Below are 27,162 nucleotides of genomic sequence, written 5' to 3' on the forward strand. Positions count from 1 at the left end.
TCCCAAGCAAGATTGTGCAAATACGTGATGTTTAAAGGTGACAAAGCTCTGCTTTGGCAGCCTCTCTCTCTGCTGTCCTCTTGTCCAGCCTTTCCCTTCCCATAATCTGGGGGCTGATGTTCCAGAACCTTCCATCCATAATTATCCATCACAATGCTCTCTAAAACGCAAAGTAATAGAAGCTTAAACCTTCCCCTTCCAAAGGCATTCTCAGTTTAATCAGGGGTTTTCCGCAAACTCTTCCAAGATCCAGGGAAAGTTTCGTATAGTCCCATTCGTTTATTTTAGCTTTTACTTCCATTGCCTTTGGAGTCAAATTCATAAAATGCTCTTTGAACCCAAGGTCCATAAGTTTAGCACCTATGTTTAGCTTCTGCACAGCAAAAGAAACCATCGACAAAATAAAGAGGCAACCAACTGAATGGGAGAAGGTTTTTGCAGACAGTGCTTCCGATAAGGGGCTAATATCCAAAATGCCTGTTTTCTGTTAGAAAAGTCACGGGTCCTTTTGGAGGGTTTTCTGATAAGATGTTCTTTGGGGGGTCCCATTTATATTTAGCTACAGATAAAAAGTGTAGTTTATGGATTGACTGCTGGGAGTTTTCGATGTAACACAGATCAGTGTTTCTCCGTGGGGGGCTATTTTGTCCCCCCGGGACTATTTGGCGATGTCTGAAGCATTTCTGCATGTCACAGCAAGAGGCTGTCACTGGCGTCTAGTGGGTAGTGGCCAGGGACGCTGCAGAACACACTCCAACAGCCAGACGGCCTCCCAGAGCACGTTACCTGACCCCAGGGTGAGTGATGTGAAGTTAGACACCCTGAGTTAGGTGTACACGGCTCAGGCTCCCCTTCTGTCCCTGGGGGTGACACGACTGTTACTTAGTCTCTCTGTATTGCCTCCCCCGATGGCGTCCTTTTCAGGAAGAAGGACCACTTCTTCCTTTGTGCCCTGTTGAGTTCTGCGTGTGTGTCTGTCGTAGCACCCATGACACTTGTTTGTACTCTCTGTGTGGCCTTTGGCAATGAACTTTATTTACTTCTCTGGGCCTCCGCCTTCTCATCTATAAAATGGGGACGATAATACTACTAACCTCAGAGGGTAGTTGTGAAGATTACGTCAGTGAAGCCGTGTGAATTGCTCGTCACAGTGTTTGTCACACCAGGTCACTGTCACTGTAGTTGTTGTTATGACTTATTTAGCTGTTTGTTCCTGCTAGATTATAAATAAGACTTTTAAGGGCAGGAATTGTGTCTGTTTAATGTTTGTTGAATGATTGAATGGATGTCTTTAAGCCTCATAATCTTCTGTAAAATAGGTTAATATTTCACGTGTTACTATTGTATTGAGTAAGATAAGAGAAAGGGTCTATGAAGAGCCTAACACAGAAATATTATATAACTTTTCCTAAAAACTTTAGTATAAGAAATGTTTGGAAAAAAAAAAAAAAGAAATGTTTGAACCTACAGAAAAGTAGAAAGAAAATAGTAAATTAATACCTATATGTCTATCATTTAAATTTAACAACTGTTAATATTTAGTCATATTTGCTTAATCTCTTAGTTTTTTTTTCCTGAAGAATTTGAAGGAAATTACAGATTATTTTATGTCATCCCTAAATTTATTTTATTTCATTTCATCCCTTACTTCGTATGTATCTTAGAGATGATATTCTCCTATAATTACAATGCTCTTTTAATCTAACCACGTTAGTAATGATTTCCCCACATCAGCAAATACTCAGTCTATATTCATATTTCCCAGGGGTTTCCAAGTGTCTTTCACAGCAGGTTTATTCAAACAAGATCCAGACAGCAGCTTCTTCTCACCGGGGAACTGTGTCCTCGTCAGGGGCCGGCCTGGTTCCCCTGTTTGCCAGTCAGCAGCCTTGAAATTCCTCCAATGAGTCAGGACAGGAACAAGCTGCCAGCCAACTCGCTGTGCAAACTCCAGCAGATAAATGGTTCACAGCAGCTCATGACTCACATTTTTTTTCTGGGATCCGTTGAAGGCCATTCAGTTGTGGCCCTCCTCTTGGTGTGTTCGGGATGGTTAGATGATTAGTGATAATGGGTCTGGGTGATGGGAAGAAGATGAAAACAAGAGTGTTACAAGTTCTTCCAAGTGAAAGTACATAAGAGAAAAAGCAGCTCTGGGGAACAGTGTAAATCTGTGGGGACGCTGGATTCAATGCACGGAGGGTAATCTGTACTCAGCCTCCCTGGGACATGCAGTTGTTCCAACAGGATTCACAAGAGCCCGGAAACCATGTATTGTACACGCAAGGGTGAGCAGACACTGAGCCCTGGCACCCCTGTAGCCCAGCTGTGCGACCTGGTCTCCTGCTTTGTGCTTTGCAGAGGGCTCGGTACCAGGTCTCGCTCATGGGCACCCAGGAAGCCAGTCAGTGAAGGATGGCCTTGAGTGTGTCCCATAAGGAAAGGGGGTTTGATCTAGAAACAACAGAGGTTCTTGAGCAGAAGGGCTGACGTGATAGTGACGAGGCGTTTGAGAAAGCTGAATTTTGCAGGGTAGGCAAGATGGGCGGGGATAACAGCAGATTTGCAAAGAGGACTGACATGTCAGCTAAAATGTTACCGGGTCCATTCAGGATGAGGCACATTTGGGAGCAGAGATGTCACAGTGAAACTAATGGAAATATTAATCATAGTCTTCATGATTCTTTGTACTTTCCAATGATTTGTGCTCTTTATATCCACATCTTACTTATGTCCTCATTCAGTTGTTCTCTCTTGGAGGCCAGAGCCCAGGTCCTTGACACTTTTGAATAGAACTCGGCACACGATGTAAGTGCCCAATACATAAAATGTTTACTTGTATTCAAGACACATCCATTGCTTGTTAGAAAAGTGGATGCTTATACATGTAAATCTTGGTTACAAAGCTTAATGTTCCTTTTGGGGTATGAGCTGAGAAAAAGCTATGGAGTGTGAAAAGTTTCAGATGCATGCAAGGAGAAAAAAGAAAAGCCAGAGACACGAAGGAAAATGAGCAATAGGGGCCTGGAGAAATAGTTTGAAAGGCCTGTGAATCATCATTCTCTAGAGAGTGGAATGGTGGCTGCCAGGGGCCGGGGGTGGGGAAATGGGAGATGCTGGTTAAAGGGTCCAAACTTCCGGTTATAAGTTGATTAAGTTCTAGGGATCCCGAGTGCGGTACGGTGACTGTAGGTAACAATATTATATCATATAATTGAAAGTTGCTATGAGAGTAGATCTTAACTATCTTTACCATCACATAAAAAGCTAATTCTGTGAGCACATGGAGGCGTTAACTAACCCTATTGTGGTGATCATTTCACAATATATACATGTTATCAAATCATCACATCGTATACCTTAAACTAACACAGTGTCACTTGTATCTCAATAAAGCTGGAAAAAAGAAAAAAGAAAGAATTCTGGCTTGATCTGGGCAGAGCATAAAGGCTGAGAGAGATCTAAAGTGGACGCAGGAAGGAAAGCTATTAGGTTGGCGCAAAAGTAATTGCGGTTTACAAGGTTAAAAATAATTGCAAAAGCCACAAATGCTTTTGCACTGACCTAATAGAAGAGGGGGAGCGCATTGGAGGGGGCTTTGGATGAGGAGGGACTGGAAATAGTCATTACCTTGCATACGTCTAACTTACCGCCGACCATTGCTCAGTGAAAGGGCACAGATCTGAGTTCAGATCCCGGCTCCGCTCCTCTGGCGGCGTGACCGTGGGCAAAGTATTAAATCTTGACTTCTTTTCAGTTAATTCCATCTGCGTTTCATGGACAGTGAAGGGAGTATCATCTGTGAAGGCAGACAGTATAGTAACTGCACTATAAAGACTATTATTACCATCAGAGTCCACTTCTGGGGTGACCAATGCTCCCACCTCTGTGATGAGTGCCTCCCAAAGACAACCATGCTCAGAAATGTCATTGCCTGAAGTGAAATGAAAAGGACACGGGATTTATTGCAGGATGGGGTTTTCTGTCTTGTGTGAAGCAAAGAAGTTCTCTCCTGATCTCGGTCCACGTGGAAGTCTTCTGCCACTCAGGGACGAGATCAGTCATCGTGGCTGAAGCCTTTCCCTAACTCCTAGATGTCAGAACCTGGCGAGGCTCTGTCTCCCGCAGACCCCGCTTCCCAGAGTCAGTCCTGGGTCTGGCCCACCAGCCAGAGGCTCTTACAAGCCTCAGCTCCCTCAACTCAACTCCAAAGAAAGAACTGCCCCCGCTTCCTTGGTGCCCAAATTATCCTTTTCTAAAGGAATCTGTTCCTACGGAATTCAGAAAGCAGGATATCTTTGTTTCCCCGGGAGAGCGGTTTCACTGTAGTGCGTGGCAGGGTCTGGTCATTGCTCAAAGGTTGCCAGGAAACAAGTAACGGCTGGTTAAATGTATTTGCAAATCATGGCTGTCTACTCTCTGGAACCAGGGTCCTGCTCTCAAATTTTAGCCTGCCTGAGAATTACCTAGGGCGTTTAAAATTCAGAGTCAATAGCTCTGAGACGGCCGGTGCTTTTAATAAGCATTCTGGGGGATGAGAGGGCAGGTGACGTAGGGGTTACACTTGGAGAAACATGGCAGCGAGCCCGTTTGCCCAGAAGTCAGTCTGTGGCGTTGGCTCTCTGGGAACTGGGTTTTAGTGCCTGGGCCCACCGCTGGGAAACACTGCTGCTGAGAACACTGGGTCTTCTCCGCACGCCCTCCGGAATACAGAGCTTCACAGCCATTTCTCGGGGCCCAGGCCCAGTCCTGGGGGCTTTGTCTGTGTTGTCAACCCTCTGTGGTCCCTCACAAGAAGCTTTGCAGAGTTTTTTCTTTTTTTTGTATGATGAATAACAAGGTAGCATTTTCTCATTTTTTTCACTTTGTGTGATTTAGCTTCTTAATTACAGAAGGATTTTAATAAAACCTGCCCCCGATGATCAGCATGGCCCGGGGGTGACCGTGTGCTGCGGACCCCTCCAGTTGTCATGACTGGTGAGCCTTCTTTTGTGTGTTCGTTCTCAAACACATAATAATTGTGTGACAAATAGTTGTGAGACAGGAACTCGGATGGGGCTAAGCAGACAGCGGTGCACAGACTCAGACATGGCGTCTGCTTCCAGGCACTTCCCGTCTTAGTAGAGACACGGACTCACCAAATCACCCCAACACGTGTAAGCTTGCGATGCGACAAGGTCTCTGACGCCCATCAGTAAGAGCAGGCTTTGACCTCGAGCTGCCCTGAGTCAGTGAGCCTGGACCTGAGCTCCAGGTGACCTGGAGAAGGAGGGAAGAACTTTCCAGGCAGTGTGAGAGCATGCGAAAGGTCTGAAGCAGAAGGCGTGTGGAGAGTTGAAGGTCTGACGGGTATTAGCTGATAAATTGATAAGATTTGGGGATAGCCTTGGCCATGGGAAGAACTGGGGAGACATCAAGGATGGTTTCTAGGTAGATGGGTAAAGGTTGGCACATTTTGGGAAGTCAGGAGCCTTGGAAAAAGAGCCTTGTCTTCTTAGTTTGTTTCTTGGTCTGGGGGACTGGATAGTGAGTTGGTTTTGATTGTGGTTAATCGGAGGTGCCCCTGACATAGCTACCAGGAGCTGATGGGTGTGTGGGCTTGACGTAGAAAATGGGGGGTCATGTGAGCGTTGGTGGTAATGGACGCAGTGGGCATGGGTGAGATTTTCCAGAGACAGTGTAGAGGAAGAATCGCAGAAGTCTAGGATGAGTCAGAGAGCACAGGAGGAGCCAGCAAAGGAAGCTCATTTCTCTCATGTGAAAAGTCTAGACATTAAAAATCAATGGGAAGAAACCGGTTGTCAGGAGGACGTTGGATGTACAAGAGACAGAAGGTGCAATAATGCAAAGTGCCTGGGGAGGCAGGAATAGATGGGATCCAGGCACCTGTGCCCCAAAGAGGCTCTGGTGACATTGTCACCAAATGTTTTGTTGAATTTATGGCCGGAAGCAGATATTATCTGGGGTTTCACAGAGCTTTTGGTCTCTGATGGGCTGGTCTGCTATGGTTTTGGCTTCCAACTTGACACTTCTTGCCTGGGGAGGAGACGTCTCAGTGAACACATAGGAACTGGACATTTTTGGAGACACACTTTCAGGACCCACGAGGGTTTCTCCTTGGGAAAGGTCATCTCCAGCATCCCCTTTATCCAAACTGGTCATCCAGGGACCACAAGGCTCGGTGCCCTGACGTGGCCTCAAATGGAAAGACTTGAAGAAGTCAATACTCGGTTTTTTCTTTTTCTGTTTTCCTCAACAGACTTATTCAGCTGTACAGAAATCCTATTTTAAATTCCATGAATCAGCTCTCTCTAAAGAGTTTAGCATGTGGGGGCTGTTTTTGTGTACACGTTTTGCAGGATGTGAAGTGACAGCTGCCTGTTTTCAGACACCCTGATTCCAGCTGCATGAGTAATTTGGATTGCAGAAAGTTATCAGACTGGAAAGACTCATGCCATAGACAGAAAACTCCTAAGTTTAATTCCACTGAAACTGTATTTCGATCCTATGATATAGTTAGAGAACGTGTGTACTTCTGGAGTGGTTGTTGGAAAAGCACACTAATGCCGGCCCTGGACTGAGACCAGATTTGAGAATCCCCTGAGCAGGGAGGTCGGGACTTGTTCTACAAAGGAACACTGGGTGATGGCCAGGCCATGTAGGAGTTTTTTTTAAAGATGGTGTAATGGTCAAAAAACAGTCTCTAAGCAGGAGGCATTCCAGGGCTGGCTTTGGGAGCCAAGACCCCAGGAGAAGAGATGCCAAAGGGATAAGAAAGGCCCAGCCTGACTTGGCTGGTTGCGTGGAGGGAGCTTCCTTCTGAGGACAGTGTGTGAACCCGAGGCCTAGACAGCAAGCTGTAAGCTTTGTTCTTTAATTTCTGTTTTTGAAAAATGTCAAGAAATGTTAACCCAGAGAACTCTGATTTAAACTAGGGAACAGGCACCAGCTTCAAGCCCCATTTATGTACCAGTACCAGGGGCCGCTGAGAAATGTGCAGTCATGTGCCTCTTGCTTAATCTGCACATACGTTGTGTCCTAAGACTCTCACGTGGTACAGTAGGTTTATTTATGGTGGCTCGAATCTGTAATCGGGGAGGAAGTCCCAATTCCAGGAGCAAAGCTTTGGAAAGAGGAATGCCCACTGCCCTCGACAGAAGCAGGGGACAGTCATCCAAGTGGTGGCAAAACCAGCAGGGAGAGTCGTTTGGGTTGGTTTGATCTGGGCGTGTTTTGTCACCACCTCAGTTAATCCATTCATCGTCTTCTGTACACCATCCCAGATATGTCTTCTTAATACCTTTCACATACCATCTTGTGTCTGTTTCATTTTCCATTATGTAACGTGATCAGGGAAAGTGCTGAGTTTCTGGAACATTCTGTGAGATGCGCTGGAGCACAGCCAAAGGACCACTGGTTTCTGTGGTCGGAAAGGCCGGGGTTTGCATGCTGACCCTGCCTGTGTGACAGCCTCGGTCTCTTCGCCTGCAAACTGGGGCTGACAATGGCCACCTTCGTCGGGTTCCAGTAAAGATTAAGGAGCTACCGGCCTCGTTCAGTGCCTGGCACAAAATAAACTCACTCTCTCCCCCAACCCCCTAATCATCTCTGCCTAATTCTTTTTAGAAATAAATTCTGCAGCAGATGTTTATGTGTCCTGCTGACAGACCACTGCGAGCCTCGGCAGCCCTGCAGCTGCAAAGAAAGGAACTCGAGCTCAAAACTCGTTTGGAGAGCCAGGGTGGCAAATCCTATTGTCTTACGGGCGACATCAGGAGCATGCCAAGTGGAGAGGGAAGGACACGTGTGGAAGAGGCGATAAGCCTGCAAGCAAATTGCAGGGGACCTAATGAGCATGCAGGCGTGACAGGGGCCCCCTGGCTTCCCTCATCCTGACGGGTCCCAGGAAGAGGCCTGCACCTCCAGACGAGTTGTTTCAGACAAATTCGTCTGAACTCTTCAGACAAGAGGACAGATGTAGCCAGCTGTCAGACAAGTTCTTGTCTGCAGGCAGGGGTGAGGGCACTGCAGCAAAGTGTCCCTGGTCACCCGGGGCTTTGTAGAGGGGAGGCAGCACCAACGGACCCAGAATAGCCATTCCCACACACCTCCCCCACGAGGCCTCCCCAAGGGGCTCTCTCAGTGGACAGGAGTGAACTCTGCCACGTTGATGAGCTACTTACCTCACTTTGGACTCAATTTACTTGTTGGAGAATTGGGATAATGCGTCAAAGTGCCGTGAGAATGAAATAAAACGGGCACCTGTCATGTTCTTGATCTGTAGGAGATACTCCAGCAGTTTTAGTTCTGTCCCCAGGGCCATGTCTCAGGCCTGGCACCTGCAGAATTTGTTTGTGTGGTTTTGTCATGGTGTTCCTTCTAAGGTGGCACCAGCAACCCGCCTAAGGGTCTGTGCCAGGTGAATGTCATGGGATCAGGTGAAACTTAGCCGAGGACCCTTCAGAGACTTTGTCAGAGAGGGGACAAAGTCCTGTGTGCCATCCTCACGGGGGAGCCCTGTGCAGACAGACCGAGCTGCCTGTGTGGGATGCCCACCTGTGGGGAGGGGCAGGAGGAAGTCTCCGAGCTGTTGAGAACAGGGCCCCTGCCCGAAGGATTGATAACATGCACGGGAAGGTCACACTGACACTCGGCAGACTGGAAACACGGAAGCTCCGACAGACACGCACTCCAGGCGTGGCCTCCACTGCACAGCCCACGGAGGGCGGCGACATCCTGGCCTCCCAAAGTCTGGTGTTTCTGTCCGGGCAGCACAAGGTGACGGCGTCTCTGTGGCAGGAGCACCGTGGGCTGAACTCAACAGGTTTAGAAAAACTGAGAATCAAAGCCTGCACTTGTTTGGCATTCTTTGGTGCCAGGCACTGAACTAGGCTCGGTAGCTCCTTAATCTTTACTGGAACCCGACGAAGGTGGCCGTTGTCAGCCCCAGTTTGCAGGTGAAGAGACCGAGGCTGTCACACAGGCAGGGTCAGGATGGGCCCTGCCGTGGGGTTGGTCCTGTTCTTCGCTCAGGGTGGAGTTCCTGGCTTAGAGCTGGGTTGACCTGCTGTGCGTGGTCCTGAAGACGTCAGGAGCGTGTCTTGTAAAGATCAGACTGTTTTGCCTTGATCTCCTTGGGAGGGAGGGTTGGGGCTCCACGAGGCAAAGATGCTTCAGGCTCAGAACTTGAAAACTAAAGTCATCAGAGGGGCTCCAGGGAATGCCAAGAGGATTTGGGTGGGTTTTGGGGTTCCGTTCCAGCACGTAGCCACGCTAAGGAAACTGCTGAGTTGTCCAATCCAAGAAAACCAGACTCTAGAATACGGAGGGCAGACAAGCAGGACCCACGCCACTACTCAGGAGCCTGTGGGCGCCATTGTCAAATGATCATAACACTCCTTGAAACAGCCCTGTCTCCTTGGCATTAGACATCTTTGCAACAGAGAGAATTCTCCACAAAAATTGACCGGTTGTTAGGAGCTGTCACTTGAATTCATTCATTCACGTGACAAATCCTTATTGAGCTTTTACTTCATGCCAAGCAATGTAATAGACATTAGGATAGGATGCTGGGGAAAACCAGGAAATACTCCTGCTTCCCAGAGCTTCAAGTTCAGTGGGAGAGCTGCACGTTAGCTCAGATACTCATGCCAACAAATGCAAAATTGCAACGGTGACATGTGTATCAGGGAGAAACAGCCAGCTCTCGTAGACAAGGGCCGGAAATCGGGGAAGAAGTGATGGCTGAGCTGAGAGCTGAAGGACGAATAGGGGTTAACCAGGTGTGTGTGTAGGGAGAGCACTTCAGGCCGCGGGAGGAGCCTGCAGAGCCTCAGTAGGAAGGAACAGGTGAGGGTGCGGGTGTGAGGAAACAGTGCCAGAGGAGGCTGAGAGGCAGCTGGGGCCCGGTCCTGTTTGGTTTCCTCAGCCAGGTTAATGGGGTATTGTTTTTATTCTGAGAGTAACGAGGGGGCAACCAGGGTGTTTCATGTAGCTACAGCGTGTGTTTTGAAAAGATGGTTCTGGACAGAGTGAGTGTGGAGAATCGATTGGAGGAACTCCGGGAATGTGGGAAGCCCAGTGTCCTGGACCACGTTCTTTGTACTGTGGGTTGTAGTGAAAAAGTCTGGAAATCACTGGTCTGGAGGCTTCTAAGGAAACCTCTGTTCTGGGGTTCTGAGCCAGTGGGAAGAAACTCAGTGCTAAAGCGGGAGGGGCTTTAAATCATTCACTCCAAGCTTGGGGGGCCAGCGATGGCAGAGGGTTTTCTAGGATAGCGCCGCATCTCTGGGCCCAGAGGTGAAGAAGCATCTTAAGAATCTCTGTCATTGCTGGAGCCGCAATATAAGCCCACTGCCCCCTGTGCCTGCTACTGGCTGAAAGGAGGGAGACAAAAGAACAGATTTGCTTTTGGGGGCTCGTGACTGCCCCCCGGGGCCCACCTGTGCAGAACGGTACCTCGGCTAAGGCTTCGTGGGCTGCCAATGACTACACGGATCCAAGGCCTCCTTCTGTCTCTACAGAGTCCCTCCCAGGTCTTCCCAGACCAATGCAGAGCTGTCCCACGACGGAAGATTTCTAGGATCGAAAGCTCCCAAGTCCCACCGTTCTTACATGTTCTGTGTTGGGCAAAGATTTTAATACTGCACCAGGCTCAGAATCAGGGGCTTCAGGGCACATCAGAGCGCAGACATCTGGGAGGTTGCGTGTGTCGCAGGCATCCCGTGTTTAGAAATCTCGCATGTGAGCTGCAGAGAGCTGGTTCTCTCGGTTGCCACAGAAACCCAATGGAGCTGGATTTAGCATGAAATTACAGGGTATGCACAGAGATGGAGTTAAACATGTGTCTACCGTTGCTTTTATTTCTTTTATTTTCAAACGGAAACTTCCCAGCAAGTGGCAGCAGCATGCTGTGCCAAAGGAGTGGGGTTCTAGAAGCTTCTTAAATGTCAAGGACGTAGATTTCCACCACAGGCGGGATTACTGCCCAAGCACCTGCCTCCCAGGCTCCTGAGCCTGCCAATTGGGAAGGAGGATTCAGCGAGGCTTGGGTCACGTCTAGAGGTGTGGTGTCCATGACAGTTGCCACCAGCCACGTGTGGCTACTGAGCCCTCGAGGTGTGGCTGGTTCAAACAGAGATGCACCCTAAATGTGGAATGCGTGCCGGATTTCAAAGACGTAGTGTGACAGAAAGAATGGAAAGCATCTCACTGATGTTCAGTAGCCTGGTTTGGAACACTGCTCGGTGGGATCTCTTGGGTTAAATAAGCTGCGTTACTAAAATTAGTTTTCCCTGTTTCTTTACTCGCTCCAATGTTGCTACTGCAACATTTAGAATGACATGTGTGGCCCGTATTACGTTTCCGCTGGGCGGGGCTGGTTCGGAGCTATGGAAGCTCCTTTGGTAGAAATCATGGCATTTTGCTTTTTTCCTCTTTCGAGGCTGTGAAGTGGCAGCTCTGCTTCCCAGGTCCTTCTTGGGGGTGGGATGAGAGCAAAGACAAGTCGACTTCACAACAGGATCTTTTTTCTTTTATTTCAAGACGTGAACATGCAGAAAAATCTTGGGGCAACTTTGTCTGTTGCAAAATCACATTTTTTTCTCATCTGTGTATTGGAGTGATTAGAACTAAAACCCCTAATAAGGGCTGACGTGGTTTGAGGGCACAGTGACTAAGGACAGAGTAAGAGACGACCTGGGGAGCCTGTGTCCTTGCCAGTCAGTCTGGGGGAAAAGGACCCCCCAGGAGACAAGTGGATGGTGGCAGCTTAAATTTTTATTTCCGAGAGGTAATTGACATATAACATCATGCAAGCTTAAAGTGTACTCATGTTGGTTTGATACATTTATGTATTGCAACATGATTACTGTCTAAGCTTTCAAGAGGCCAGGAGAGTGGGTTCTGTTTCTGAGGCCCGAGGGAAGAAGGTGGCCCTGGGGGAGCTGGTCCCTGATGTTTAACTGGCAGGAAGCCCTCCTGGCTGCAAGGACTCAGATGTGGAGCCTCGTTTCCGGGGTCTTGGGCTCTGCTAGGGGAGATAACATTCGGAACAGCCCAGCTGCCCTACAAAGTATAATGCAGGAGGGGAGAGGAGTGGCTCGGGCCGGCCCTGGTGAGACCAGCCAGGCGTAAGTGAAGACAATTCTGCACAATTTCTACTGCAGGCAGAGAGAAAGAAATCTGACCTGCATGCATTCAGCCCAACCTTTACTTGGTGTGCAGAAGTCTGTGTTGGGGCTACTTTGTGACCGTGGACACGCCGCCTTACCATTCGGGTCCTCAGCTGAACGAGGAATCTCTAGGCTTTGCATCCTGTGTCCGAGGGGAGAACCCAAACAGCTGGGAAGGAGAAAGACAGGTGCTGCAAGGGCTCTGCCAGGGCATCCCGGGAGAGGCCGCTGATTCGTGGCTGACTTGGGGTGTAGGTGCCAGTTTTCCGCTCACTGGGGGGGATCTGATCCCTCAGAAAGAACAGCACTGCGCCTTTCATGAAGCATCATTACTGCAGGCAGGGAGCGTCCAGGGACAGCAGGTGGCGCTCTTGCTCCTGAAAGGATTGTGTCTGCAGTGGGGCTGGCAGACAGCGCAGGGGATGCAAGCAGAGCGAGCTCTGCGGTCTGCGGCATCGAAGGCACCGCGGCAAAATGGCTGGTCAGAACTGCTCCCCAGGCATGACTATCCCCTCCCCTGGACACGCGCTGGACGCTCGGGGCTGCAGCACTGACTGAGGTGAAGAGAAACCCTCTCCATGACCTTAGGGCCAGCTGCTTGTGTCCCAAACCCTGACTGCACATGTCTGGGCTTTAGACAGTGACAGAGATGAGTCACATCATCTCTGGGTGTGACAAGCATACTTATCACTTATCACAGGGGTAGGTGAATGGTCCAGGTTCCCCTGCCATGTTGGCTGAGGCCGTGTCCCCTGCGGAATGTGAGGGAGGCAGGATTCGGGAAGAGACCCTTACCTGGAGGAGCTGGGCTTTACCTGGGAAATGCTGCAACTTCTCGGAGAGGAAAACCCTGAAATTGTGTTCCCTTTGAAGACATGTCAGAAATTGCATCCTCTTTGAAGACACGTCAAACAGAAGTGAACAAAATGAAGGAAAAGAAAATACTAACCAAGTGAGGAAGTGACAAGATCACAGACTGTAATTTGGGAATCCAGCAGGGACAGTAACTAGTGGTGTGACCTAGGCCCTCTAGGCAGTCTCTCTTTGATCAGCAGCAGTAATTAATTGCTATTTTTTTTTAGCACCACATTAAATAGCATGTGTGAGAAAGAGACACAGAGAAAGAAAAGAGTGGCTGGCCACCATGTAAGGCAGGATAAGGCACCGAGGAAACCCCTCCACTTGGATTTCCATTTCAGTCATTAAAGCTCACGGTGACCATACCCAGAGAAAGAGGCCACGCCACCTTCATCCTCTGGGAACCGAGGTCCTTCCCTCAGAACAGCCGTGACAAACACATAATACATGCGCTGGGATCTTCATTTAGTGGCTTGAACAGCTGTATACCTCCCAGCAAAGCCCAGGTCTTCTGGCTTCTGGGGGCAACTTCAACACACCAGGTTCCTATGGGGAGAGAGCGAGGTCTGCCTTTGCTCCTGGGGCCCTGGAAACATTTGCTAGAGCTGAGGAGAGAGGCAACATGGCAGGTGACAGGTGGGCGGGGAGTGCAGAGTTACATCCCTACCTAACCGGCTTGGCATCAACGGTCTTTGGTCATCAACCATTAATTGGGCACCTACTGTGTGTGGGCAGGCACTGGGGTGCAGCTGGAGTCCTACCCAGTCTTTGCTCTCAAGGAGCTCGGTGATTTGCCAAGAGAAAACAGAGTCTGAGTTTCCCCTTCAGCTCAAACAAGCATATGTAGGTGCTACGGGGCTTACAGGGGGCGCCTAGCCCTGTGCAGAAAGCACCCCTCCCCCTGCTTATGGCTGGACGCGGTCAGGAGTGGAAGGATGCTTTTCAGACTGAGGGAGTGTCTCTGCATGTGTTTTGTCCTGGTATCCAGGTGGCCCCCCCGGCCGGCCCATTGAGGGTTTTGTTTGGCAAGAACGTGCTCTGATTCCTTAATATAATATAAGACTGGGTCTTATATGAATGTTTGCTCCAAAAGATGCATTAGAGCTAATGGTCTGTTAGGCCTTTTTTTCAGGGAAACATGGGATTCTGTGGCTGACACTTCGAGAGCTTTCCTTCGGGCTGGGCACCAGCTTTTGTGAACCTCACAGCACCCCTGTACAATTGGGTGGGGTCTTTTACCTGTTCTGTGAGTTGGGGGGCTAGGATTTGAACCCACGTCACTTCAGAGCCAGAGCTGTTACCATTGTGCTTTGCTGTGTTTGGGAGGCAGAACCACCAGAGGTGCACACGACTAATGGAGAAAATACAGAAGATGCTGGTGGAGTGTCAGCCGTGATTATAAGGTGAGCATCATTTCTTAATCTGTATAGAGGAAATGTTCACGTCAAAATTAACCTGGGGTTCCCCAATCTGAGGCATCCTTACCACTGTTCCCAGTTTGCAGACAGATGATAACGTACAGACTGGCACTCAGAAGGGCCTTGTTTTCACATAAAAACGGTCCACTTATCCGTGATCAGGTTCCTAGACGGGTGTAACTCAAAATGCAACCGAAATACAGTATATTTGCAATAAAGAGTTAAGACCGTAATAGGACAATGCCAAAGATTAAGCAGAACAGAAAAAAAGAAATTCAACTGTGTTCATTTTCAATGCTAGTGCTTGAGGGAAAATACGTTTAATTAAAAAGGGATAAGAGGTGTATGAAGATTCTGAAGAGGATTTCTCAGTAATTTGCAGGGACTCACTGGCTCTTTGTAAATCTGATTTTCATTTGAAAGTCTACAAATTTCCCTTCTCTTGCTATTGCTGTCTCCAGCATCAATATTATGTGTATTGGCTACGATAATAGATTTTACAGTATTGGGGGTGGGGAAGGGAGATTGGGAAGAATTTCTCTTACGTGCCCTGACCTATGCCCTTGATACACATCAGGGGACAAAACAAAGTTTCTGCCTTTGAGGAATTCCTTTCTTATGGGGGTGTTCAGACAATAAACTAATGAAGGGCAGATATATATCTGTATCTGGGGTAAGGGATATTTATGCATTTAATGTAAAATATCAAGTAGTGATCAGTGCTTTGAAGAAAAAAATGGGTCAGGGATTGTATTTTAGATACAAGGGTCAAGGAAAATCGCTTTAAAGGAGCTGCTGACAGAATTCCTCGAAGAAACAAGGGGACAGCCAATGTAGATGTGTGGGGGGGGAGGGCATTCTAGGCGGGGGGAACTGCCAGTGCAAAGGCCCTGAGGCAGGAAGTGCTTGGGCACGTTCAGGGAACAGCAGAGATGCAATGTGAGTGAGGTTAGAGAGGCAGAATGGCCAGGGGAAGGAACTGGAGTCATTCTCTGTGGTTTTTCAGTGTGAATTCTGTTTCTCCCAAGAGAACTGAGAAAGACTTGTACACAAGAGAAGGAGACCCAGAGTTGAAAATGCATGTGACATTTTGTGGAGACATCGCTGCACTCTTAATGGTAACAGAGGGAGATCCTGTCTGTCATACCCCCAGCATGAGCAGACGCTAAGGGGGCAGGAGAGGGCTAGGTCATTCCCGGCACTGACCACCAGGTGGCGCATTTAGCCCAGGGCAGCTTGGTTGCTGTCCAGACACAGCTAGGGTGGGGAGGAAACAGCAATCAGGAATTTACTTGGACTGAGGAAGTCTGTCCATGCTTCCGAGCAGACACTTGTCACTTGCTGAAATGATGAATAATGAGGATGCTCAGATAGAAGACCGTGATCACTGTGACTAATCTACATATTCCTATGTTGTTTCAGTGACACTAATGGTTCCTCCCTGGCTCCCATAGCTTTTTTTGGGAATAAAGAGGGAGCTTAGGTCTCTGTGTGCTCTGGATAAGACCCCTCCCCACACCCCTGCAACAGCCACATGAGCAAGGGGAGAAGTGAAAGGGGGCCCAGGACTCTGTGTATCCTGGCAAGTCTCCACTTCTTCCGTAACACACTCAGCCTCCCACAGCTACCAACCCCCAGGCGTGGCCTCACTGGGTCCTCGATCCCACTTGGCATGAGTTCCTGGACTCCCAGGTCACCGCTCAGACTAGACTCTAGTCCCTGCAGGCCATGGTGACCCTCCCTCCAGGCAGCTCTGGCCCATCCTGCTTCCCCACTCCGTCATTCTCCACAGCTTGCAGCATCTGCCACTTGTATCATATACTCACGTGAGCCCCACGTGGGGCGGCGGGTGTCTGTGCTGTTCACGCCTGTGTTCTCAGGGTACAGGACAGTGACAAAACCCTGTTTACGGAGTATGTGCTACAAGGTTAAGTACGGTTCCCTGGGGAGGAGCAGGCCTGATCTGAGCAGGCTGGGGCCTGAGAAACAGAAGGCATTTGCAGGAGCCTCCGTGGGCAAGGGGACCGTGTTTCCTGCTACCCGCCAGCTCTGTTTCCTTAGACCCGAAAGACCCCGTGGGGAGCTTCTTAACAGAGTAGTTAAATGACAAGTTTCACGCGATACCTCGTCTTTCACGGTATTTAGCCATGTTTCCTGCAGGCTTTTTGGAAAGGGGGGTTTGCTCTCTAGTGTGGGGTTGCCATGGGCTCTCGTTTTGGGAGTGGCTCTTCTCCCCACTCGGATAAGGGGGTGTCATCTCTTTCTCACCCTGATAATTATAGGAGGAGTTCTCCTGGTGACATTGGAAGTGGCTGAGTGTGTGTAGCTTACCTAAGTGTGTATGGCTGCTGCCCGCCCAGCTGTGGTAGGGCACGTGTGGCGGCGGCTCCCTGGGGCATGACGAGCTAGGCAGGAAGAGCCTGCCCACAAGCCCTTTCCTGTGTCCTTTCCCTCTTAAGTATATAGCTGCTTTATGGACCATGAGCACCTGGAGGGCAGGCTAAGGTTTGTCCACCTTGTGGCCCCATAAACCGGGGTCAATCCTCCTGCACCCCAGGAGGTATGGTTGGTCTACACTGAATGGTCAACTTGGATGACCTTGGCCTAATGACAGTTTTAACAGGGAGGGTCCAAATTTGGCAGCAGGACGCCCCTGCCTGTGATTTGCTCCATTCGCTTTGCGTCTTGTCTAATGCACTGCACTGGAGAAGTGTGAAGTCAGAGCGGTTGGGTGGATCGTTCTAGAATATTCTTTATATAATGTTTGTTGATAACCGGCAGGGAGAGTGCTGCTTCAAAGGGCACGTCTGTTTTATTTCAGCATCTACCACTTGCAGAAGGCTAGAGCATAGTTCACTGCGGACTCACTCTGCCCCTTTTCTGATCTAAACAGGCCTTTTCACCTACTTTCTCTTTTTATGAACAGACAGGCCTGCAAGTGAGAGGGATGAGCTGTGGTGACAGAGTCCACTCCCTGTGTGGTCTGAGGGTAACACTGGCTGTACCCTCACCTTGGGATGAGTCAAAGACTGCTGCCCAGCTCGTGGACATCCTTCTTTTCCCTCATGCGACGATGGGACTGTTTCACTGCTCGTTAGCATTTCTGTAAAGGGCTAAACCTGGAGGGGTCGGGGTGGGGGAGCCAACAATGCCACTTTGCTGCAACTTGAGTGTTCCAGAAAACATGTAATAAAGGGACCAGGGCATGAAATTAATGGCCAGGAGAACAATTTGCAATGATTTGTGGCACAGGACTTTCCATTACATTAGGCTGAAGACGCCGTTTGTTTATTGGCTCAGAGGACCTTGTACATGTGTCTGTCAGAACACGACCCCACTGAGGTGGGAGAGGTGTGGCTGTCACTGCAAAGATGACGATGGCCTCACACGAATGTCCCCTGTCCTTTTAACTGTAGCCTCCAAAGTGGGTATAAACTCTCCTCTGGCGTGATACCCTGTTGTGGTTCAGGAGTAATGTATTCAAATTTCTATTTCTATTTATTCGTGTCTAAAATAAGAAAGAAATTGAGCTCTAAAATATACACTATATGGATCAACAATGATTTATATATAAAATTTATAAGTCAGTGTAGATGTACAGGGTGTCAAAAAATGGATACAGATTTTAAGAAAGGAAAAGACTGTATTAAAATTGTTACTACAACGAATGACGCTAGCATTCATTTGATGAACGCCATGTTTTGAGCGAACGTCATATTACACATTGCTACTGTAATTCAATTCAACTTCCCAAAGTAATACATACAAGTAGGTACCATCTCTTAAAATGTGTACTACACTGTTTTGGCACCCCCGATATTTTGGAGACACATGCTCACAATTTTTTACTCGTGGGGGCGGGAGGTCAATAAAGTTTGGATGATTTAAATCAGGGGTGTCCAAACTTTTTTCAACGTTTTTCACCAAGGGCCATATGTGGTAAAATACACATATGTATTCATATGTGTATGTGGTACACATATGTGTATGTGGTAAAATACACATATGTGAAGTACGTATTGCCTCACCTGGTTTATTTAAGTAAACTCAATATATTTTTGGAATTCCCTGCGGGCCAATTAAAAATGGATTGCGGGCCGCAGTTGGCCCACGGGCTGCACAAGGGTTGGGGGCTGGGGGGGGCGGGGAGTGTGGGCGAGAGCTGGCCTTGGACACCCCATCGCCCAGCCACCTCCACCTTCAGTGTCTCTGAGCCAAGTGTCTTATGTTGACCTTCCTTTCTCATGCTGCCGTCCAGGAGGATGGGAGAAAATTCCTGTTCAAAAAGGTCTCCTGAGGCTCGTTTCCAGTGAGCCCATGGGCAGGACGCCTCCTGTCTCACCATTCTTTTATAGTTTTCACATTTTTTTTTTCCAAAAATTTTTATTGGGGAACAGTGTGTTTCTCCACGGCCCATCAGCTCCAAGTCGTTGTCTTTCAGTCTAGTTGTGGAGGGCGCAGCTCAACTCCAAGTCCAGTTGCCGTTTTCAGTCTCAGTTGCAGGGGGTGCAGCCCACCATCCCATGCGGGAATTGAACCGGCAGCCTTGTTGTTGAGAGCTCGTGCTCTAACCAACTGAGCCGTCTGGCCGCCTGTGGCTCACCATTCTTTTTCTTTCATTTTCATCCCTACATCCTTTTCTGTACTTCTCTCTACTCATTTTCTTCCTCTTCCCTTCCAAGGTCAAAGATGAGAGGAGGCAGGGAAGTGGAGGGAAGGCAGCCAGTGCATGTGTGGTTGTGTCTGGTTCCCTCTTGGGTGCTGGTCTACGGGGAACACCGCCCTCTTCCCACGAATTTGTTCAAGGTCACGCAGATGCAACATCCCATTTCACTGAGATTGCCTTTTGGTCCTTTCTTCTGGAGGTCTGTAAGGTCTTTGATGTACGAATCAGGTGGAAGAAGGCAAATCAAAGGCAATTGGAAGGGAGAGAAAAGCAAAGAAAGAGATGGAATGTTCTCAGTGCAATGCAAATAAAGTCCTGGCTGTCTTAGGTATTAATCTCCACCCCTTCGCTCCCTCCTCTGCCACCCAGCCCAGGGAAATGCCATGTATGGCCACGGGCCTCTTAATTCTGGCTCTGCCTTCCTTCCAGAGGCCTCTTTCTGCCCCCAACTGGGAGCTACTTCCTCGCCCTGTGGCTTTACCCCACCGTGGCTTTCTCCACTGTAGTGGTCTTTGTACTGCACTATGCTTACCTTTTGGGTGGCTTACCCTCTCAGTGGACTGCGGTCTCCTTGGGGACAGGGACCCTTGTCTCTTTCCTCGTTGTAGCCTTCGGCAGGTAGCGGCCACTCCTGTTGCTGCTGTATGTTGACTGTTGAATGAAGGACTGAATCCTGTCGGATAGAACCCGGCACCCTTTTAACCCCATCTCCCGAAGCTCGCCTGGCTCATGTCCCCAGGACACTCTCCCCTGGTGTCCAGGGTGACAGTTGGCATAGAGTCCATGTAGCACCTGCAGAACTTTCCCCTACTCCATGCTCAGAATCCATATGTAATTGGGCCATGACGAGACAGTGCCTTATCTTTGTGACCCCAAAGAAGTCTGACCTCAAGACTAGGAGTATAGGCTTTTCCAGGGGAAGTGTGATCTGAAAGCAGCTGGGAGGAGATGGAATTCTGTAGCCCCTCACGGTGGGCGCAGAGTGTCCAATCACCGAGCGGGGCAGAAAGGGACACACCACACGCCGTGAGGCCACCGTGTACGCGCCTCACTCAGATTCTCCAAAATCCTCGTAAACACGCTGAAATCAGGGTCCTCATGTTCCCCTGGAGCCCAGGGTAGTAATTTCTCAGAAAGTACAAAGGGAGGCCGAACCTAATGGGGTAGAGAAGGAAGAACAAGTGAACATGAGTCCGAGGGAGGGAAATTGCTTTTCGCTCTGGTTTTTGCACAGGTGATGGTTGGAGCTGGCAGGAAGCCCAGGACGTGGCAGCCACACTGGAAAGGTGACGTCCTTGCTGTAAATCCCCTCCTTTTCCACATTCCCCTACCCCATGGCATCATGTTGTCCCTGCAGAAGCCTCTTACAGGCTCACGTCTGGGGAAGCACCCGGCCTGCCTGCCCGGTGCCCCTGCAGGCTCTGTGCCTCCCGCCGAGCAGGGGTCACTCTGACTGAGAGAACTGGCAGGGTAGCTGCCTTCTGCTCTCAAAGCAGACATATTGGACTTTCTCACTCATCTGCGTCTCTGTATCAGTGCTTGCAGACAACTTTCCTCATTGTAAGGACTCTCTCTCTAAATGTTTTTACTTTCTGGAGTTAAATTTGTCCTTTTGGCCAACGTGCCAGGTGGGTGGGGAACCCCACCGAGTTCTAGCGGAGTTTTGCCCCCCCCGCCCCCCCGGGAAGCGCCCTCTGGTACCAGGTTTCCCACTGGGGCCTTCCTACCACCCATTCCCAAGACACCCTCTCAGGCCGGCCTTTGCCTCTCCAAATTGCTCACATCTTTCAGTCATCGCCAAGGCCCCCTGGGCTCAGCTGGCTTGTCTGTCTTCTTTTAGGCCATTCCCTTTCATTTCATCCATTGGTATTCTGTATACTTAAAAGCCCCCTAAGACTGGGCCCTGAGCAGGTAATATCCCCACCCCCGTCCAGATGTCCCTTCCTTACTACATCTCCCAGAGGAGGAACACCCCCTCTGACTGCCTTTTCTGGGGGAGAAAGACTGGGGCAACAAATCAGAGGATCATACAAAGCTGGCCTGTAATTCCTGACATAGTTGATGTAAAAATGGCTGACGTTTATCAAGAACTGACAGAGCACCAAACAGTATACTAAGTTCTTTAGGTTCTGTTTTACTTTCCCACTAACCCTAGGAGGTAGGTATTATTCTGACCCCATCTTAGCAGTGCAGAAATGGAGCCCCAGAGAAATTGTTACATGTCTAAGATATCCCAGCTACAAAGTGATGGGCCAGGGTTTAGATCTCGCTCCAAAACAATAGTTTTAACTAACAGTCACCTCCCAATAGACACCTTCTAAACCTCAGGGAGAAGTTTGCACCTCTGAGCCTGCCAGACTAGGTAAATATCTATTTCCCTGTGTCTCAAAGAAATGAACTATTATAGTCTATTTATTGCTGTTATAACAGGAAGCACTCTGGTTCATTGCCTGTGTACCAGTTCTTAGAACTAAGACCCGAAGCTTTGACTTAGTACAGGAAATGGTATGGTTTGTGTGCTCAGGAAACAGTGACCAAAGTGAAATATTTGGCAAATTTTATACTCTGATTGAGCATTGGGGAGCTGGGGAAAATACCTGAACATTTTCTATGCTGCTGACTATTTTTCCACAATGTGATTTTTAGTGGCCGCATAGTGGATGGTGTGCCACCATTTAGTTACATGAAATCGGCGCAATGGGTCCGTTATTGACGGCGGGAGTAAATTTTAGAAAAGAGAATTTGAGTGTTGGGTGTAGAGCAGCCAGCTTTTCCAGCTTTAGAAATCTGCTTGGGCCTGGCTCTGTCCAGAGAAGGTCAGCTATACCTGCTGTGGGATTTTTCTGGGCAGTGAGGGGTGGGGCCGTGCCTTTATCCCAGCCGCCTCCCTGAAGGTCATTCAGGTCGATCTTGCAGCCTTCAAGAAGATCAAAGATTCAGGTTCCAGCCCTCTTACACATCTTCCTAAACATAACCCAGTCTTCCTAATCCCGTGGGGTCAGACTTGTTTGTAGTTTAGCTCTGCAGAAGCCTTTCATAAGTGGAAAAAGCTAGACGCCTAACAGCATTCCCACTGGGTGCCATCATGAGAAGAATATCCAGAGTGTGATTCTCGGCCTTGGCGAAGTTTGAAGGAATAGTGTGTTCTGAAAAGAAACACGCGGGGGATTAATTTGATCTTACCTACGGGCTAAGGATCACAACGTTCAGAGAAGCCCCAGAGATCATCTTTCCAGAGCAGGAAGAGTCTCCAAGTATCTGAGAGACTGAATTAAGTCGTTAATCAGAGTCGTGTCCTAAATTGTGCCTATGCACCTGTCTAACCCATTTCCTTTTTGTGTCAGATGCAAGATAATAGGTTGTCACAGTGCTGGAGGACCTCCAGAGACATTTGTCCCAGGCCCCTGTTTCAGACTAGACGATAACCTTTTAGGCAGAAGGGGTGGGGTGCTGAGATGGGGAGGAAATAGGGCGCGATCTGGTGTTAGTTCTGCGAGGGCAGGGAAGGCATCGAGTTTTCTCACCGTTAACTCCTTAGCACCTAGCACAGCACCTGCCATTTAGTTGTCGCTATTTAATACGCATTTTGAGAACACATAAAGGAACCAGAGGTGGTCGTAGCATTGTGGATAGGCCACTCCATACTTGGGACTTCAGCAGAAGGTGTAGCATGGGTGACAAAATGTCACCATCCTGTCTGGGTGGGGCCTCCTCAGCATCTTAGCTTTGCAGGTCGGGCATTTCCTGAGAAATCATTTTGCTTCATTCTTCTCAGGAATTGAATGACTAAGAAGGGATGGTATGTAACTAGAAATTTATGAGAAGAGGTGGGTGGGAGTGAAGATGATGGATTGACTGTGGTGGCATGGACTCCTACCTGCCAGCAGTGCTGTGACAGGTGGGGAGAAGCTGGGGGCAGTGTTGGTGGCTAGAGAGGAAGAGATGACCTGGTTGACCTTGCTTATTGCCCCACCTATTACAATGCCATGGTTGGGGACCGCACGTTCAGATGTAAAGAATTCCATGTGCCGTGAGTGAACCTAGTCCTTTCTGTGTTGTTTTCTTTCTGGGAAGATGGGAAGTTCTTTGTCAGAACAAAGAGATACCCTGGTGGTGACACACGCAGCATATAAATCAGATGCAGGACCGTTGGGTCCTGCTTTTTGTGGGATGAGCCTCGGACGAGTTAAACAAGCGAGAGGAAATGACCTCTCTACTTCCCTTCTGTAAAGCCGGTTGGCCCATATTTACATTCCGCATCTTACGCCACTAGTGTGAGAGTTCAGGGTGGGGGATCTCTCCTGTAATAAGCTGTCACCAGAAGGCCTCATTATTTCAGAAAAAGAGAAACCCCTGCAAATGATGGCACGTGGCATGAGGACAAACTTTCTGTGCAGCTTGATGGTAGGAGATGCAGCATTTTAACCAGTTAGTTCTGTCCTGGTCTGTCCTTGAGCTGTGGAGCTTGCTCCCAAGCTATTCATAACTCCGGTAACCTGCATTGATATAAAAGGGGAGTCGGGCTCACAGCCCCCAGACATAAGCATCAAAAATGCCTTCAGATCCAGCAAGAAGTCAGTTCTTAGACGGTAGTGACTCTTGGCTGGTAAGGGTGAGGAGGAAATGGTGGCCTCTGCCTCGCCTTGATCTGCGGTGACAAAGGGGGCGCAAATGAGTCACTGTGAGCCCTGCCCGGACCTCAGCCTGGTGCTTGCTTGTGGAGATACATGCTGTGTAAGGGTTCAGAGCACAGGCTCTGCATCCAGACTGCCTGGGTACGCTACGGAACTGCTCTGTCCTCAGTTTCCTCATCTGCAAAATGGGGGGAGGGGGTAGTCCCCACCTGCCTGGGTTGTAGTGAGGATTGAATAAGCTAATTCATATGACGCACTTAGAACGATGCCTGGCACATTGGGTAAGTGATCAGTGACTGTTTGATATTATTATTATTATTTATGGCCTTATACCTTCAGTTCAGTCTTCTGAGTCTCTGATCTGAGAAATTTGGTAGGACAACTATTTTCAGGAGTGGCAGGCCATTTGCAATTATCTGGGATAATAGAAACCAAGGGAAAGATAGCCAGTGAACTCCCGCCCACAAGCAAACAGCAGACCTCATTTTAGCCACACAACCCAATATCCTTTGCTAGCATACTTTTCTCCCGAGAAGCAAATCAGCATAATTAGAGTTTACTTCCTTCTCCTGGCCTGACATACCTTCTGGGTAGGCTCCAACTGTCATTTAAGGAAAAGCTCTGTTAGCCAGAGGGAAAAGAGGGAGAGCAAACAGTGCTAATAATCCATGTATTTTTGCTTCCCGCATCCTAGTAATAATGGGCGACACAGATTGGATAATATCGACGTCCTGTTACTTGCCACTTGTACTGTGATGACAATGTCATTTCTAACACTGATGTCCCATTATTTCCCATCCCCCCACGAGAAGATTTGTTCTTTGTATTTTCGCCCATTTTAATGAACACTTAAGGACTATCTTCCATGTACCAGGCACTGTGCTAGGCTTGAACAGGACAATGTCCTTTCCTCCAAAAAGGAGGAGAGGGAGACATGTATGTTCTAATCCAATATTAGGTTAAAGTCTTGAACGGGAAGGTTTAGGGGCCCAGAACTGTGGAATAATCAGTGATTTCTTGGATCAGGGCATGTTGATAAAAATCTTCTTTTGTGTTAGCCAGAAAAGTATCTCAAGGTCATTCATGCTGAAATGACCCAAGAACCAAGCCTCATGTCAAGGCTCCAAGCAGCTTTCACATGAACTAAATTAGTCAGAGCTTTGGGGCAGCCTGGGAGCCATGGAACAGAGCCATGATGTGAATCAGAACGAAATTCAAGCTTTGCCTGGCTGACTCAGGCGTTCCAGTTGATTTACCACAGAATTCAGTTCAGAGTCCATATTTTGTCCTGCTTCGGAGTACTTGCTGTAACCCATTTCACCCCCGAGTGATCTCCTACCTGCGAGCCTTCCTTTTCAGCATAGGAAGGGTGTTCCTTGGTCCGGTCTAGCTTTTCTCTCTCTCAGAGTGTTGTCTTCCATTTTTTGGGGTCTGGTCTCACAGAGTCCTAGGCTACTGACCACTATGACAGAGCAAAACTAGAACTCGCTGGAAATGCTCCTGGTGAGTCAGAGTTCAGTGAATCAGAGATGGTGCTGGAGGCCTTTCTCTGATGACCTTCGTTGGCAGCTGCCGTTCATGCTCCAGCATCAAGAGAGCTGGCAGGTCCAGAGCTCGACTCCAGAGCTTGACTCTGCGCTTGCTGGAGAGTTCCTCCTGGATGAAGCACAAACACTCACACTCAGCTCATTACGTTTCTTCTCCAAATCTTCTATTCCTGCATGATGCCAGAAATGACACCATTAGTCACCCAGCTGCCAGGGCTAGAAACCCGAGAGTCCTCCTCTTCTCACTCGTCACCACCTTCCAATAAGTCACTAAGTCATGTGCATCCCTGAATATCTCTGAATCTGTCCCAGCCTCTCCTACCAAGTGACCTCTACATCAGAGCCTGGGGGAAGGGGACAGTGGTGGAGAATGTGGTGGGAGGAGGGGATCGGAGGGGGTCAGAGGGGAGGACAGTCTCTTCTTTTGGAATTGCCACTCCTGTCCTCACCTTTTATCTGGATTAATGTGATAGTTTCCATCTTGCCCTCCTCTGGTCCATCTTCAAATTGCTGCCCAAGTAATGTTACTAAAATGCATCTCTTATACAAGAATTGTTAGAAATCTTTTGAAAAAAGTGTGATGAAGGGCACAGAGCAGTTAGTCATTGCAGATAACAAGTCAGGTTTTGCCCTGGCACGTGACTATGAAGACATGTCCGAGGGACAACAAAGCAAGTCTAGAAATAAACCCAGGAATATATGGGCATTATTCATGCAGATACAGACGACACTTCAAATCCGGAGGAAAACCAGCCTCCTGGCTTCTCCTGAAGGGGCTGGCTTCTCCTGAGGCCGTGGTTGGTACTTTGGGCTTTCCTCTGAGCGGGGCAGGGGCCCCTGGAGAATTTGGAGCCAAGGACTGTCACCACGACTTACCTTTGAAAGACTACGGTTTTGCACCTCGATTCTGAGGGGCACCGTATGTGAAGCTGCTTCCTTTCCCTCTGTCAAGCTCTTCCTCTCTGCACCACAGACCCCTCTGTGTGAACCACTTCTGCCACTTTCACAGGCAGGGACTATCTTCTCAGCAGCATATGTGCCTGGTGCAGAGAAGGCAGTGTTTACTGAAGCGTTTAGACCAGACGAATTTCCTAGCTCTGGCAGCGCCCCTATTTCCTCACTCCCTTATCGCGTCTCGAACTCCAGTCTTATTCTCGTTGTTCATGTTTCCCTCTGTAGAGAATGAATGTAAATACAAAGACAGATGAGCTTATCTGAATAGCACACAAACGTTAACTGTTGGGAAAATGAAATATACACACGTCTCTCTCAGCCTCTTCATATATATTTTTTTAAATTTGCATCAAGGAGACCTGGATTCAGATCTTACTTGCTAGGTTTGTGACATTGAGCACATTACTTAGTTTTGACATTGCTGTCATTTTTATCTGTAAAATGGGAACAATCCTGCTTACCTTCCAGGTTTATTGGACATTCACTTGAGTGTCAGGAGAGGCTTCATAGAAATAGAAGGGATGATTCTCTCCCCGTCACAGTTGAGGCTCCAATTCCCACGTCCCTAAGAGAGAACCAGGTTAGACTTCAGACTTTTTCCTCGTCTGATGTTTTTCCCATTGTCCAGTCTCTGCCCTTTGACTCCAGACTTAACAAAAGTTGGTATCCAGTTTCTACACACTCAATATGGATGATACCCTGGATTTCTGGGGTGGGCATTTTGGAATCTGCCTGAGGAGAATCCTGACCGCCAATCAGTGAACGTAATTCATGAGCTCCTGGCTGTTTGACCAGCACAGCCTCTCATTGTTCTAAGGCGCTCAGGTCAGTGGAGATCACGCTCCACACCCTCAGCGAGGAGACATTGCGCTGACAATATCGACATCTATAAAGTGAACGTGACAGTGTGAC

The 27,162-nt window shown here is 48.6% G+C and overlaps 2 long non-coding RNA genes across 2 annotated transcripts in view; one reads left to right on the forward strand and one right to left on the reverse strand.

The window, feature by feature from the left end:
- Positions 1-27,162, forward strand: part of LOC141569387 (uncharacterized) — a 320,431-nt gene that overhangs the window by 19,728 nt on the left and 273,541 nt on the right. The gene's annotated exons all lie outside the window — the stretch shown is intronic.
- Positions 17,385-25,455, reverse strand: LOC109455690 (uncharacterized). Its single transcript, XR_002138700.2, has 3 exons — positions 25,089-25,455; positions 19,664-20,270; positions 17,385-19,325 (listed from the first exon to the last, which is right to left on the reverse strand). It is a non-coding gene; the product is annotated as an uncharacterized LOC109455690 (long non-coding RNA).

This window comes from Rhinolophus sinicus, linkage group LG17 (assembly GCF_036562045.2).
Source record: "Rhinolophus sinicus isolate RSC01 linkage group LG17, ASM3656204v1, whole genome shotgun sequence".
NCBI classification, from domain to species: Eukaryota; Metazoa; Chordata; class Mammalia; order Chiroptera; family Rhinolophidae; genus Rhinolophus; species Rhinolophus sinicus.